We start from the raw sequence: 15,528 nt of genomic DNA, 5'->3' as shown, positions 1-15,528 counted from the left end.
CATTCATCCAGGTCCTGAATGCAGGGTTGCGTACCACCGTCATCCCCCAGGGTACTGTGCTCGCTCATGCGACACCAGCACCCCTGGGGGACTCGGTGGTGGGCCACGTAGGGGACATTCCCGCACCCCAACTGCATTCGGTCCTCGACAAACGTTGGTTTGTTCGGACAGTGCTGACCTGACTGACTCCTAGCGGGGAAAACTGCACGCGTTGCTACGCAAATTTTAAGATGTCTTTAGTAAAAGCAAATTTGACATCGGTTGTACCAATTTGCTAAGTCACCACATCGATACAGGTGACGCCTCCCCTATTCAACAAAAGCCATTCTGCCTCAGCCCTGCTGACAAAGAGCATGTCAGAGTTGCCGTTAATGCCATGCTGGCGGCGGATATCATTTCTCCATCCACCAGCCCATGGGGAGCACCGATTGTCCTCATTAAAAAGCACAACAGCAGCCTCTGATTTTGCGTGGATTTTTGGCGACTAAATAAAATCTCCGTGGCCGACGCACCCCAGGATGGACGAATCACTCGATGCCCTGGCAGGTGCACGTTATTTTTCAATGCTGGACCTTTTGTCAGGATTCTGGCAATTGTCTCTTGACAAAGCGTCCAAGCTTAAGACGGCCTTCCGCACACCGCAGGGCCTCTTCGAATTTAACCGGCTGCCTATGGGTCTTCACTCGGCCCCAGCAACGTTCCAGCACCTGATAGAGCTGGTCCTCGCTGGGCTCCAGTGGGATGCTTGCCTGGTCTATTTAGATGATATCATCTTTAGCCGGATTTTCGACAAGCACCTCGATCGATTAAGGGCCGTTTTTGTAAAAATGCGGGGGGCACGGCTCAAATTCAAGCTGCAGAAGTGCCACCTCCTGCGAAACTCCGTTTGCTATCTTGGACACACCGTTAGCCAGTCGGGTATCGCCACGGACCCCGAGAAGACTAGTTGCATCCGCTCATGGCCGACCCCCACTTCCGTCAGTGATGTGCGGGGTTTCATCAGCTTCGCCTCTTATTATCGGTGGTTCGTGGCAGGATTTGCGTCTATTGCGAAGCCCCTTCACGCACTGACGGCTAAGGGTGCTAAATTCTACTGGGGGGAGGTGGAGCAAACCACGTTTGATGCTATTCGTGATGGACTGGTCAATGCCTCTCCTTTGTGTTACCCAAATTTCTCCGTACCGTTCCTCTTGGATTTGGACGCCAGCAACACCGGCATAGGGGGAGTATTGTCACAGGTTGTTGGCGGTGTGGAACGCGTGGTCGCATACGGCAGTTGGGTGTTGTCCCCCGCGGAGCAACGCTATTGTGTTACCCATCGCGAACTGCTGGCTATCGTCTTCATTGTTCAGCAGTACAGGCGCTACCTGTACGGTAGACACTTTACCGCACGTTCCGACCACGCAGCACTCCAATATGCCCTGAGAGTTGACCAACCATCAGGCCAATTGTTCCAGTGGCTCGAGGTCCTCCAGGACTATTCTTTCACAGCCGTCTATCGTAAGGGTGTCCGACATAGCAACGCTGACGCATTGTCACGACTGCTTAACTCTGGGAGATGTGCGTTTCGTGGGATCGGGCCGCTGCAAGGAACCCGCTGACAGCTTGCCCCCTTCCCTCGCTGCGGCAGCCAATTCCAGGGTGGATTCCCCGAAAGCGTCAGATGCGCGTACTGCACGGGATGCACTGTTGGGCGTCTCTCTGGACGATTGGAGATGTCTCCAGGTGGAAGACGCTTCCGTACTTAAATTGTGCCGTTGCGCCAATGAGGGTAGATGTCATCGGAGCCCGATTTCCTTTGTCATGCGGGATGGCCTATTCATGAAATGGGACAGCTGTGCATTGAGGTACAAGCTGGTGGTACCCACTTCCCTACGGGGGAAGGCTGTGTGGGCCGCTCATGAGCGCCTCCTGCATCTGGGGACACAAAAGACTCTTGCCAGAGGGGCATGGCCAGGGGCGAAGAGACCCGGCCATGGGTATAAAAGCCGTACCTCTGGACGAGTCCGGCAGTCTTCGTCAAGCTGAAGAAAGAAGACCAGCTAGGCTAGGACCCTGGGAACCCCCAGTCCCACCGTCTTTCTAAGGGTCGGGGCTGTAGTGGGCCAGTGGTCGACCCTGGGAACCCCCGGGACCCGACGTCCTTCTAAGGGTCGGGACCGAGTGGCCAGTGGTCCCCCTAGGTCCCCTTAGAAGGAGGAATGTGAGTGTAGTCCCAGTGATTAGGACATGCTAGCCCTTGGGTATCGGGTAGAGGGGCCGCTACCCCTCTTTGCTAGGGACCCGTGTATCCCGCAGTTATATTGAATAAACGTGTTGCCTCAAGCGCTCCGTCTCCGGTCTGCCTGGAACCCACTACACACACAATAGACAGGAAGGACAAGATCAAAGGGCTCGCATAATGCACATGCATAATGTACGTTGCCTCAGTAATCCCGCCCCCCCCCCCTCCATCATGTTGCAAGAGCGCAGAAGTGTGGTCACCACATCTACGCCTCTATATAAGGAACAAAACAATTCGATTTCTCCACAAATCTGGCTGTCGCCTGATGAAGCTAGTTGTAATTACTGGCGAAACGTCGTACTCAGATTGTAAATGTTGTGGCTTGGCTCTCCAACACATCGGTGTGCTGTACTAGTGACGAATTGGCATGTTATGCTGACTTGACAACCCTTACTAGTTGGCTGTGTCGGGTGGTGGTGGGTTTTAACGACACATTTATATATTTACGCGATCTAATGCAAAAAAACCTCTATTACATATGAATACAGTTAACTTTTTTGGGCTGAAGACAAAATTTGTTCAGTAACAAAAATCTGCCAACCGATGAGTCTTTAAGATAAATAATCCTGGGCATGAGGTCAGCCTGACATTTGTCCAAGGGTGCTCATTCTCCAAACAGCTTCTGCTGGGCACCTCGTAGCGATGGAAAATTAGCCGGGGTGCTGTGATTGATTATTAGAGGCCGCACACCTGCCATTACACCCGAGAGAGTGAGAGAACATCTAGGCCAACAGTGGGGGGAGCAGTTCATTAGTTTGCGACCAGAAACATACGAAACATTTTTCACTGAATATTTCATTGGTTCGCTGGTAAGACCAAAGGTGGCACATGGCGAGTCGGCACAGCCTTAGCGAGATATATATGTGAAAGTGGTGTGTCGGGTGCGGATATGGTTGCCGGTTTTTTGCCCTGTGGTCGCGAAGTTAAATGCAGACCAGCGCCAGAGCCGCAAGGGAATCTAACAGCATGACTTTGTGCGCAAGCAAAATTCCGACGAATATCGCTATGTAACACAATTTTTGTTCCTGGGTAGTAACTATTATTTCGTAATGCTTATGTCTAAAAAGTATAGAAAATTATTCCCCACAAACTTTGCTTTTGTTACCAGGACAGTGATATTTAGAAATGTACCTATTTTCAATGAGGAAACGGGCGAATTTGGGTCTTTTCGTTCACATAAAGTCATAAAAAAACAACATGAATCAAGTAATACAAAAATTACTACAAAATATTTAGAAGTGAGTAGTTTTTCGAGATGTACGATTATACTGTAAATCACTTTCACGAATCAGCCCCCAAATGTAGTCTCCCATCATGTTCTCGTTATACTGTCCTTAGTAGCGGCGTTCAAAGTCCAGTATATCCTGCTGGAAGCGCTCGCCTCGCTCCTCCCAGTACACTTCCATGTTCTCCTTGAATTTATCAAGATGAGCATCAAGGACTTTCAGGGACATCCTACAGCCCATTGTGCCGTAGTTCTTCACCAGTCTCAACAATCTCCACATAGTTTCCGACCTTGTGATTGCCCAGGAAGCCACGAACCACTGCGACAAATCTTCTTTGGTTCTTTCGGTAAAGTCACGTAGAATGAGAATAAAATAATAAAATAAAATAAGACAATGAAATTCTCACGACGTTTCGGCCACAACACAAGTAGCCTTCTTCAGGTGAAGGAAACAGAACTGTCGGGATGACAGAGCTTCACTGCGACAAAGCTGTCCCAAGCCGCTTTCTCCTTACTAGTGAGCTTCTTGGGGAATTCATTGCACTCCAGAATCTTCTTTATCTGTGGTCCGACGAAGACATCGGCTTTGAGCTTTGCCTCGGACAGCTTAGGGAAGAAGTCTTGAAGGTACTTTAAGGCTGCCGACTCCTTATCTACAGCTCTTGACAAATTGTTTCATAAGGTCCAATTTGATGTGCAGTGGTGGCATCAGCACCTTCCGTGGGTCCACCAGTGGCTCCCACTTGACGTTGTTCCTCCCCACAGAGAACTCGGTCTGCTGTGGCTAGTCCCACCTGTGGTAGTGCGCCTTGGTGTCCCTGCTGTCCCAAAGGCAAAGATAGCAGGGAAACTTGGTGAAACCGCCTTGGAGACCCATCAGGAATGCCACCATTTTTAAGTCTCCGATGACCTCCCAGCTATACTCATTATACTTCAAGGCGTCCAGCAAGGTCTTGATGCTGTTGTAATCCTCTGTGAGCCAGGGGAAGAGACGGGTACTTGTTACCATTATGGAGCAGCACAGCTTTGAGGCTCCTGGATGAGCTGTCAATGAAGAGGCGCCACTCATTCTGGTTACAGGCGATTCCGATTGCCTCGACCAGACTGATTACGTTGTGGCAGAAGCAGAGCCCATCTTGACGGGTGAAGAAGCTGGAAAATGCTTGGTGACGCTTCCTCTGATCTGTGACTTGCATACTTTCATCCAACAAGTTCCACTGCTTGAGCCTAGACGTCAAAAGCTCGGCATTGAACTTGGTGAGACCAAGATCTCTGATCAAGTCGTTGAGGTCTTTTTGGTTGGGGTAGTATGGGTTTCTCTCCTCAGCTCCACCTCTGAATTTGTCATCTGGATCTACAACGTCTTCCTCGCTCTCTGACTTGCTGCTCTCTTCTAAAGACGGCTGTTCTCTCTCCGGAGGAGTGGGTACGGGGAGCTCATGGCAGTGTGGCACCGCGGCGATGGATGAAGGAAGGTCCGGATACGTGATAGCAGGTGCATTCTTGCCAGTCCCACGTTTGGAACGGTCCACCATACAGAGGTAGCAGTTGCTTGAGTGGTCAGTGGGTTCCCGCCAAATTCTTGGGATAGCGAACTTCATGGCTCTCTTTTCCCCTCCGTACCATCCTACAAAAATACATTTATTTCACCCATGGCTAATGTGTAAGAGATTCTCGCAATATTTTTCTTACATGATATATTTTTTCAAAAAACATTGAAAATTGTAAAACATTTAAAAATGTAAAACATTTACAATTAAAAATTTTGCAACAAATTTTATGACATAAAATTCCGAGCAACAATTGTCCATCTTACCTTCCAGAGATTGTTTGCATTGCTCGTAGGTGAATTGAGGTGCCTAGGGTTTGTCTTGATCCCCGAAAGGCATGCCGAAATATGCCTTGTCGGCCTCACACATCTTAGCAGATGCTTCCACAGAGTACTTTTTCGCTCTTGTCTTGATAAATTGGCCGCAGACATCGCACAATGCGTCTGCCAGATGCTTGCATCCTCTTGATGCCATCTCAGAAAAATGCAGATATCTATCCAGCTGGAACTAAACTGAACTGGTGGGCTTAAGGCCCCTCCTTGTATTTATACTACTATTTATAATTACTGGAAAGTTCTAGAATGTTCTATAAGTTACTCCAATTTTAATAAGCACTGAATCTGTCTGGAATGTTCTGGAAAATAGGTAAATTTCTAGATATCACTGTCCTGGTCACAAAAACAAAGTTTGTGGGGAATAATAGCCATTTTCTGTACTTTTGATGCATAAGCAATTAGGAAATAACACTTACTACCCAGGAACAAAAAAATGTGTTACACAGTGTATTCACTCCCAATTATTGCATGATGAGTTTGTATACACGTGGCCAGCAGAGCTCGACATTGGCATTACGCTCCTGAACATATTGCCGTCCGCAGGAATAGAATACACTATTGATTTTTCGTGTTGAATAGGGCCCCGTCGCTTCGACGGAGATTACTTACCAACATCACGTGGACACCATGAAGTATTAGTTTAACAAGCCTGACTCAAGTTAAGATTTCACGCGCTTGAACGAGTTCTGGATGACAACGGTCTGAAAATGTCATTCGGCCTGCGGACTCACACGAAAAAATTACATTTGAAAAATGAGGATGTGAGTGACAAAGAACAGAGGTCCGCTTGGACACCTGACAATGTCCGCTCGAGTTTCGCTGCGATGTTTAAAGCGAAAGAGGTGCGGATACACCGCCAAACCAAACCGACAACACTGCCGCCCAAAGCAGCCACCTGGACGCAGCGCAGAAACTCGCGAGAGTCAAAACAAAAACATTTCTGTCACGTGTTTCATTTCTGTCACGTGTTTCATTTTTGGTCTCAAGCTTCGTCGCGACGGTCGCCCCCCTCCCCCACCCCTCTCCCGGAGTGAGACATTGTCTTGGCCTTTTTTGGGTGGTAATGAAGTCTCGATTCGTCAGTGACCCGTGTGGCGTGGGGAGGGAGAACAGTGGATGGGTCAAAAGGGCTGCCCCAGTTATAACGCACGCCCGCGACGCAGAATTTTAAGGTGTGGAGTTGGTGGGTCGCGTAAAGACGGCAGTCGTGATGTGTACGAACCTCCCACGAGCGAGGCGGCCAGACATCTGTCGACGACAATATTGCAAGGTGGTGTCTGATCTCGCAGTGCGTGAGTATACACTCCTGTCCGCGTGTTTTTCCGGGTGGTAGGGTTATTGTTAGCGCTATCCCAGTGGAAAGGTTAATACTATTGGCTGGTTGACTCAGTGGTTCAGATTATGTCAGTGTCTTTCCCTAGTTGTCTCTGTATCTGTTTCCAGCCCCTCCCCTCTCCTCAGCCACAAGCAACGCCCACCCCCTTTCCCTCTACCTCTATGAAGCACACGAGTTCACATCCATATACACACGAGTTCACACACACGAGTTCACACACACATATACACACGAGAGCACACACACACACGAGATCACACACACACACACGAGTTCACACACACACACGAGTTCACACGCACACACACACGAGTTCACACACACACACGAGTTCACACACACACACGAGTTCACACACACACACACACACGAGTTCACACACACACGAGTTCACACACACACGAGTTCACACACACACACACACACGAGTTCACACACACACACACGAGTTCACACGCATACACACACGAGTTCACACACACACACACGAGTTCACACACACACACACGAGTTCACACACATATACACACGAGTTCACACACACACACGAGTTCACACACACACACGAGTTCACACACACACGAGTTCACACACACACACGAGTTCACACACACACACGAGTTCACACGCACACACACACGAGATCACACACACACACACGAGTTCACACACACACACACGAGTTCACACACACACACGAGTTCACACACATATACACACGAGTTCACACACACACACGAGTTCACACACACACACGAGTTCACACACACACACGAGTTCACACACACACACACACGAGTTCACACACACACACACAAGTTCACACACACACGAGTTCACACACACATGCAACAAGAACCGCCATTCGCCACGAAGTGACGGTGACGTCACCACGACAATTGTGCCAGGCCAGGTGCACTTTGAGGCCATGTGAGGTGTTGAAGGCTCGCTGACAGGTCTCGGGACAGACCCAGGTGCCAAGGGTCGACTGACTGAGATGACTGGTAGATGCACCAGCAGTACCCCCTGATGTGCCAACTTGCTTCATTTTAGCCGTCGCTCCTCTGTTCTCCATTGTTTGCTGGAGGGCGACTGCCTGCATTTGTACAGTAGCGTCCTTCACGTGCCTCCTCCATAGAGGCCGATCCTGACACCGCTGGTACCAGTCGTCAGCAAGTCCACTCAGCTCCACGTCCTCCTGGACCACATCACTCCATCTCTTTCTAGCCCGTGCCGCGCCCGTTAAGCCCCCTCTATCTGGCCGAGCAAAAGCTGTTTGGGCATGCGGTGACTGGGCACGTGGTGGCTGGGCACGCGGTGACTGGGCACGCGGTGGCTGGGCACGCAGTGGCCGGGCACGCGGTGGCCGGGCACGCGGTGGCCGGGCACGCGGTGACTGGGCACGCGGTGGCTCGGCACGCGGTGGCCGGGCACGCGGTGGCTGGGCACGCGGTGACTGGGCACGCGGTGGCTGGGCACGCGGTGGCCGGGCACGCGGTGGCCGGGCACGCGGTGACCGGGCACGCGGTGACCGGGCACGCGGTGACTGGGCACGCGGTGGCTGGGCACGCGGTGGCTGGGCACGCGGTGGCCGGGCACGCGGTGGCCGGGCACGCGGTGACCGGGCACGCGGTGGCTGGGCACGCGGTGGCTGGGCACGCGGTGGCCGGGCACGCGGTGGCCGGGCACGCGGTGGCTGGGCACGCGGTGGCTGGGCACGCGGTGACTGGGCACGTGGTGGCTGGGCACGCGGTGGCCGGGCACGCGGTGGCTGGGCACGCGGTGACTGGGCATGTGGTGGCTGGGCACGCGGTGGCCGGGCACGCGGTGGCTGGGCACGCGGTGACTGGGCATGTGGTGGCTGGGCACGCGGGCTATGTGATGCCCCGACAGCGAAGCCGCTCCGTGGGAGCCGTGCCTGCGGCGGGGGTGCTGCAGCAGAGAAGCCACCCGGCTTCGTTTCCCCCACCACCCCCCACATGACACACACACATGCACTCACGTAGGGCCTCGTGGGGGGGGGGTCACCTGCCCCTGAGTTTTTACGCGAGGGCCCCCCTCGTGGGGGTGCTCCACGGTTTCTCAGGGCCAGGGAATTGGCAGACCCCCCCCCAGGCCGAATGACACTGCGGCGCCGTGGATTAACTCAAAATTGTACGGCCATGGCGAACTCACTGAGAACCGCAATGAGGAAACACCCTGGGCACACGCGGATCAGCATGCAGGAGGGGGGCGGAGCGGTACAAGAGGATGCCGTGCACTTGGTTAAACAATGGAGGGGAGGGGCCCTCGCCTTCGCACGATGTGTGCAGTGCCCCCGAACTTGCACACGTTGGGTAAACAATGAGGGGCGGGCGTAGGAGAGGGGGATAATCCGATTGGCCAAGAGCGGGAAATCCGAGGCTCCGGATTGGACGAGAGGCCAGAGGGTTCGCGGCGCGTTAGCTTTGAGGTAGGGGGATAAAAAGGGATGAAAATCAGAAGCAAGCTCTTTTTGTGTTCGGGGTCTTCTGGAGTGAGGGATCAAGGAGTCATCGTCCCCTGCTACTCGAACGTCCGTGAGACGGGTTGCAGAGCAGCCAGGTCCAGTTCCCAGCCAAAGCCACGTGCAGCCTCGCCCCTCCGCGACTACCTACACCTCGAGAGCGGATCGTAAGTACGGATGAGAGAGGTAAGGCCGAGGGGGGAACATCCCTTAAGGAGAGTGAGTAGGGAGAGACAAGGCAAATTGGGTCCTAGACCGACGGGAGATAGGTTAGACCTGCCCTGCTGACCCACACTGACACGGGTAGATTAAACTTCATTAAACGGATAATAAATCGCCAGTCGACATTAAACCTTGTCGTGTTGTTTCTGCGAGTACGGAGAGGGGTGCACAGTGTTGAGAGCCTGCTCGCTGTGGTTTCTTGCGTTTTCGCACGAGCGTATATTTTGCCCGCGCGTGCGTGCTCGCCGTGCACATTAACTTGCCAGCCCGCGCGTTGTGGTGTCCTGTGTATTCTGCCCGCGTGGGTACTCTCGCCACTGCGCAGCTCGTGGTTGGCGTGTACGAGAAGGGCACCGCGGTGTATTTGCTAGGTGGCAAGTACAGCTATTTAAATCATGCCACGAGGGGCAGCTGCGAGGGGGGGAGAGTCGGAGAACGGTGGTCACAGGAGAACGGGGAGACGGGGGGCAGTCTCCCCGACAGCTACATGACCCAGCCAACGCAGCCTTGCCTGCCAGAGGAGCTCACCGATGGGACTTTGGTCAGATATTTCTAGGATTTGTGAGCTCAATCAATCCAGCATGGTTAAACCCAGGATGGATCGTTAGCAGGCCAGCCTAAATGTTTCCAATCTGCGAAGATGTTCCATTAGGGGTGTCCACGTTTCGCAAGCATAGAGAAGGGAGGACATGACTGTGGCCGAGAAGACCCGAAGCTTCGTGCGCAGCGACAGACCAGGTAGCTTTCACACAGCATCGCGCCGGGGATGAAAAGATAATGCTGCCCGCCCGACTGATTCGGAGTGAGACCTCTGCTGTCAAACCGGAGCTGGTCATAAGCACGCTGCCCAGGTATGGGAAACTCTCCACTCTCTCCACAGCCCATGGGGAGCTGAGGGGGTGGAGTGTTTGGTGGCACAAAACACCCAGCCAGGTGCTTAGTTTTGGTGGCGCTGATGGTAAGACTCCACCTTTGAGTGGCACGCTCCAGGTTCAGCAACAGCGCCTTCACCTCCTCCTCTGAGTGAGCAGCAATCAGAGCAGGGAACAGACAACAACAACAACCGCCATTCGACACTAAGTGGCGGTGACGTCACCACGACACTTGTGCCAGGCTATGTGTACGGTGAGGCCACGTGAAGTGTCGAACGCCCGCTGGCAGGAGGTCACGGGGCAAAACCCAAGTGCCACGGATCGACCGACTGAGATGACTGGCTGATGCACCACCTGTGCCCCCTACTGTGCCAGGAACAGACACATACACACGCGCGCGCGTTCACACACACACACACGGAGACACTTATTGACTCTGTTGAGTAGTGTTGAGTTAATTTCTGTGTTGGGCGGGGGCCCCTTCGCCTGCAGCGACTGATGATGATGATGATGATCGCTGTGATAGCACCACGGGGGAGGAATGCGGCACGGCCTGACTCTGCTGATGTGACACGGAAAGTCAAAACCTGTTCAGGGTTTGTGGCGTAAACACATTCTGCTCGAAAGCAATGATTCACCAAACCCCTAGGGCGATGGACCAAAAAGAGGCACTTTATTATATATATTTTTACCGGATACGAAGACCATTATTTATATTGTCAACGACCATAACCAGCCATGATCAGTTCGCTGCTGGATTAATGCCTCCAAACGCGATCGCCATTTCTCACGATCCCTAATCATTAGAATTGATCAATATTATTTTCTTTATCCAGGAAAGCTTCACTAAGTCTCAAAACTCTGTTTTTTTAATGAAAACATTGGGATGTTCGGTGAAACCATGAATGAGCGTTTGACCTGTGGGTGGAAACCAGAATACTCGAAGGACTCCCCCCCTAACCCGCGCCCCTCACCCGAGGGTGGGGGGAGGTAACACTCAAAGCGGCTCTATACAGACGGATTCACGAATCCGTGGCTTGCTTATACAGGAGCTTTCCCTCGCTTTATGTGGTGGATGCGTTCCAAAAAATGGCAAACAAAGCTGATTCACGTAGCATGAACCGAACAGTCCCCAAATAAACCCACAACGTACGGCACGAGACAGCTGCCTGCCGAGTAGCGAATGCAGTACCAACCAATGTTGTCCCACGCCGGACCGCATAGCCGCATATGAGTCAACTGAATTCAAACCGCATATAGCGATTTTTTTGGAATGTATGATGAACATCTTTCGCACCGTGCGTAGCCAACCGTGCTAATCGTAGGTGCGGAAAAAATACGTTCACCGCATATACGCGAAATGGCATGCACTGATCCCGCACAAAACGAGGGAAACCTCTATTCCGTTCTGGCTGCCCACATCGCACGCCACGGCTTTGTCGGAAGTCACACAAATCTTTGGGTGATCCACTAACCCCTTGCAGCCAGAGCGCCGGCTAAAAGAGGCGTGCACGGCTATTGGTGATGAGTGACGAGAGAATATTGAGATGTGCCCATCGCTGTGATCGCATTACTCCTCGCTGCACTCAGAGCGGATATTGAAGGTCCTGTCTGTCATTTAGCACAATCACCGTGAGCCCGACACAATTTTCGAAAGTGCGATGGAAAAGTCGAAGCCTCCATCGGGCCAGAACGAAACGCTGACAACTGACTTACGATTATGAAACTGCACGCGCCCTGCAGTATACACCCAGTCTAAGCCCTGCTGAATACTTGGGCTTGGGCGACAACCGGAGCTTGCCGCGTGTTGGTGGCTTGGAGATGCGAGGTTCGTCGGCAGAGGGCAGCGTTACATCCAGGTTCTCCAGTTCTCTCCCACATGGAGCAATTCTGTCTGTATTGGTCGTCTTGGCCAAAGAATCCCAAAACGCGGCAACCCACCTGAACATCGTCCTGGGCCGTAGACGACGCCTTTGGCTATCGGGTTGGTGAGCGCCGTGAGCGCAGGAGCGCATCGGATATGTCGCGCGCCGCGGGATGTGAGCACATCGATGGCAGCTCGCCTGACTCATCGCCCAGTGCGCTGACTATTGCGCCACCGCTCCGTCCTCTCATTTGCACAAGATGGGCATAAAAGGGAACAACGCCGAATGTTAGGCGATGCACGTGCCTTGGATGCACGTGTCGCGTGCGAACCATAACAGTGGATGATAAACGATGCATCATCGTTAGAGGCGTTGTGCCGTGTAGGGGGGTGGTTGTTGGGGGTGGAAGGTGGTCGGGGGTTCTCGGGGTGGGCGGCGAGGGGGGGGGCTAGGAGATGAAGGGAGGAGTGGGGGGGCGGGAGGTGCATCGTATACCCGTATCAGTATCTTCACCTCGCGCTAATTACAAGGCTCTCCCTTGATTGACAATTGCACGCTGAGTGAGCTTTAGTACAGGGCCAACAAAGCTTCATTCCCTGCCGCCCCTGACGATTCACCAGCCACACACGGGAGGTGGGCGGGTGAGGAGGAGGAGGGGGGGGGGCGCTTGGAAGGGGGACGGATGCATGAGTGGCCGAGACAACACGGAGAGGCGATGCGCATCGCTCACTCAGCGGGCTTCCACAGTCCCATTTGTTTTTGGTCTAAAAGGTGTAACAGGTTCCGTTTTGTCGAATAAAATTTGTTGGGGGTTTTTTTTCCGCAGAAAATGTACGGCAAATATCCACGCGTCCTCCTTGTGACGTTCGCGTATCTTAGTTGCGCACGGGATACGCGCGTGCGCTTCCTTTATATGTAAGGCAACTTAAACACGTTTTACCGACGCGACCAGTCCGTGAGTCTTAGTGTTAAATGACACTGAGAGAGCTCCCACCACCTCTCTCGCCTGGATGTCTTCGTTATTTTCCGCATTTTAATTACAGCTCTGGACATGCAGCAAACCGGGACGTGGCATGGGAGCAAGACTATCTCAACACCTTATGAGTAGTGCCGGATTCAGCTAGTGCGGGTCCTGTAGCATATGTTATAAAGGGGCCCTAAATATATTAAAAAAACACATAAATATTAATACGCAAATTTTAACTTGCATAGTAAAAGTAATCGTATTTCTTCATTTGCTATACAGCCAGATAATACGACAAAACGCTAACCTTAAAGACCCAGTCGTTCATAAAAGTTCAAGGCGGTATAGTACTATTGTAATAGAGCAAGTGCAGAATCACTGAACCGGAATTGATAGCTTGAAAGCACTTAGCGCGAGGCCCTTGAAAGTGCGGGGCCCGTAGCTACATATGCTATCGCTGCTACCAGGATAATCTGGCACTACTCAAGAGGAGGGAGCTGGACATGTAAACAGGGGCGGAGCCAGGATTTCAGGCCGGGGTGACATTCAACAAATGTTAATTTCAAGAATGATTTAGAGTCAGGCTGTTGAACCAGACGCCATCGGTTGGCGACACACTCTGACAATGCAGTTGCACGGAGTCCGCCAGACCGAGTGTCGTACACTTACACGCAGAATGTCACCCCTGTCACCCCCCCCCCCCCCTGGCTCCGCCCCTGCATGTAAATGTGTCGTATTGAGGGCTGTATTGCGACCGCTGTTATGGTACTTCAAGGCAACTGGCAAAAAAGCATACCAAAAAAATACTGGGACTTTTATTGTCTGCCCAAGACTTCGAGATTTCTCCAGGACCACCCCTCAAATAGATGACGATCCTGGGAAAAAGCCAGGCTAGGTGGCGACCCCAGACAGACGTGGACGGGTTGAGTGTGGCCACTTAGCACGGGGGTGGGGTGGAAGGGAGCGCGTGCGGTTCGTGGGGGGCTGGAGGGGGAGATATAATGGGGGGAGGGGCGAGGGAGGGGGGGTCGCTACTGGAGCCTGTGGGGGGTGGAAGTGAGAGGGGGCGGGGTGAGGGGAATTTGAGGGGATGGAGAGGTGGGAGCTGGTGTCCACTCGTAAGGGTTTTTGTTAAGGCTGTGCCCTCTTTCTGTTTGACCACCTGTCGTCTTTCTGTGTGCTCAATATCTGTCTGTAGGTCTATCTATTTGTACATGTCTGTAGATCTAACGCTTTGTCTATAGATCTCTATTTCTGCCTATCACTCTGTTGTATATATATCTATACACTGCATATTTGTATCTATTCCAATACCTCTATCAAAATCAGTCTTTCTGTTTAGGAATCTATATAGATTTTCGTCTCTGTGGCTGTATATTATTCAGAGTTTTTTTCTCCTATGAGTTTATGTCTACTTACATCTCTGTATAAGCACCGTCATGAGTCATGGTCAATCCACTGATCGATTAAAGCTTCCCCAAGCAGCTCGTCATCTATCACGTGAGCCGATTTCATCGCTCCATCTCCATGGCATCTATCTCGTCTGGCGCGTCCCCTCCTTTGGCTGCTACTCCTTCGTTAGTCTCGACCACTGCTGGCGAGATGTTAACTACCTCGCCTGGTATACAGGAGGTCGTGGGCTGCTCCTACGTCGTTCGTCTTGGCCACCACTGGTGAGATGTTAACTACCTCGCCTGGTATACAGGAGGTCGTGGGTTCGATCCCGACCCTGATGCCTGTATATTTAGAGTTTGCATGCCTCTTTCACTGTGGATTTCCCCCTCCATATTTAGAAACATGAGTTTAGAGTATTTGGCTGCTATAAGTATGTATGTATAACTTCTTTTTGCACTGTACGTGGCAAACCATGCTAATCGGAGGTGTGGGGAAAGGACAATAAACTAACCACAAAAATTAGCTTTTAATAAATTAGTTTTCATTCGAGATGGCAGACGCATCTCACCTGCATGCTGTCACTGTGGTCGAGTGGATTTTTCTCCGGGTCCTCGGGTTTTTCCGTCCACATTTAGAATTAACATGTGCTTTCGAGTATTTGGCCGATATCAATATTTACATGATGATGCACTTCGTTGAGCTATCATTTGTAATGAGAGAGCGCCACTTGGGGGGTTACAGGGGACATCTGCATGGCCACCGCTGGGTAACCGATATCCAATCTGGAGTAGAGATTCAATCTAGGCCAAAGGTAACGGGCAGAGCTACGGGGAATATTCAGGAACCATCTAGAGCAGGGGTTTCAAACTCAACTTACCTGGGGGCCGCTGGAGGTAGAGTCTGGGTGAGGCTGGGCCGCATCAAGTATTCCAAAAAAAAGTACAACTGATCCAATCTTCTCAATCTTGATTAATAACAGTTCAGAACATGAACGG

The 15,528-nt window shown here is 52.0% G+C and overlaps 1 long non-coding RNA gene across 1 annotated transcript in view; it reads right to left on the bottom strand.

Moving 5' to 3' along the window:
- LOC142928861 (uncharacterized) overlaps positions 1-12,541 on the bottom strand; it is a 30,064-nt gene extending 17,523 nt beyond the window's left edge. Inside the window, exon 1 of the long non-coding RNA XR_012945172.1 lies at positions 12,251-12,541. This is a non-coding gene — a long non-coding RNA (uncharacterized LOC142928861). The remainder of the gene's footprint in view (positions 1-12,250) is intronic.
- Between the last annotated feature and the right edge of the window lie 2,987 nt (positions 12,542-15,528).

This window comes from Petromyzon marinus, chromosome 2, assembly GCF_048934315.1.
Source record: "Petromyzon marinus isolate PM22_M1 ecotype Great Lakes invasive population chromosome 2, UKy_Petmar_22M1.pri1.0, whole genome shotgun sequence".
Lineage (NCBI taxonomy): Eukaryota > Metazoa > Chordata > Hyperoartia > Petromyzontiformes > Petromyzontidae > Petromyzon > Petromyzon marinus.
This window is presented reverse-complemented; position numbering and strand designations above follow the sequence as displayed.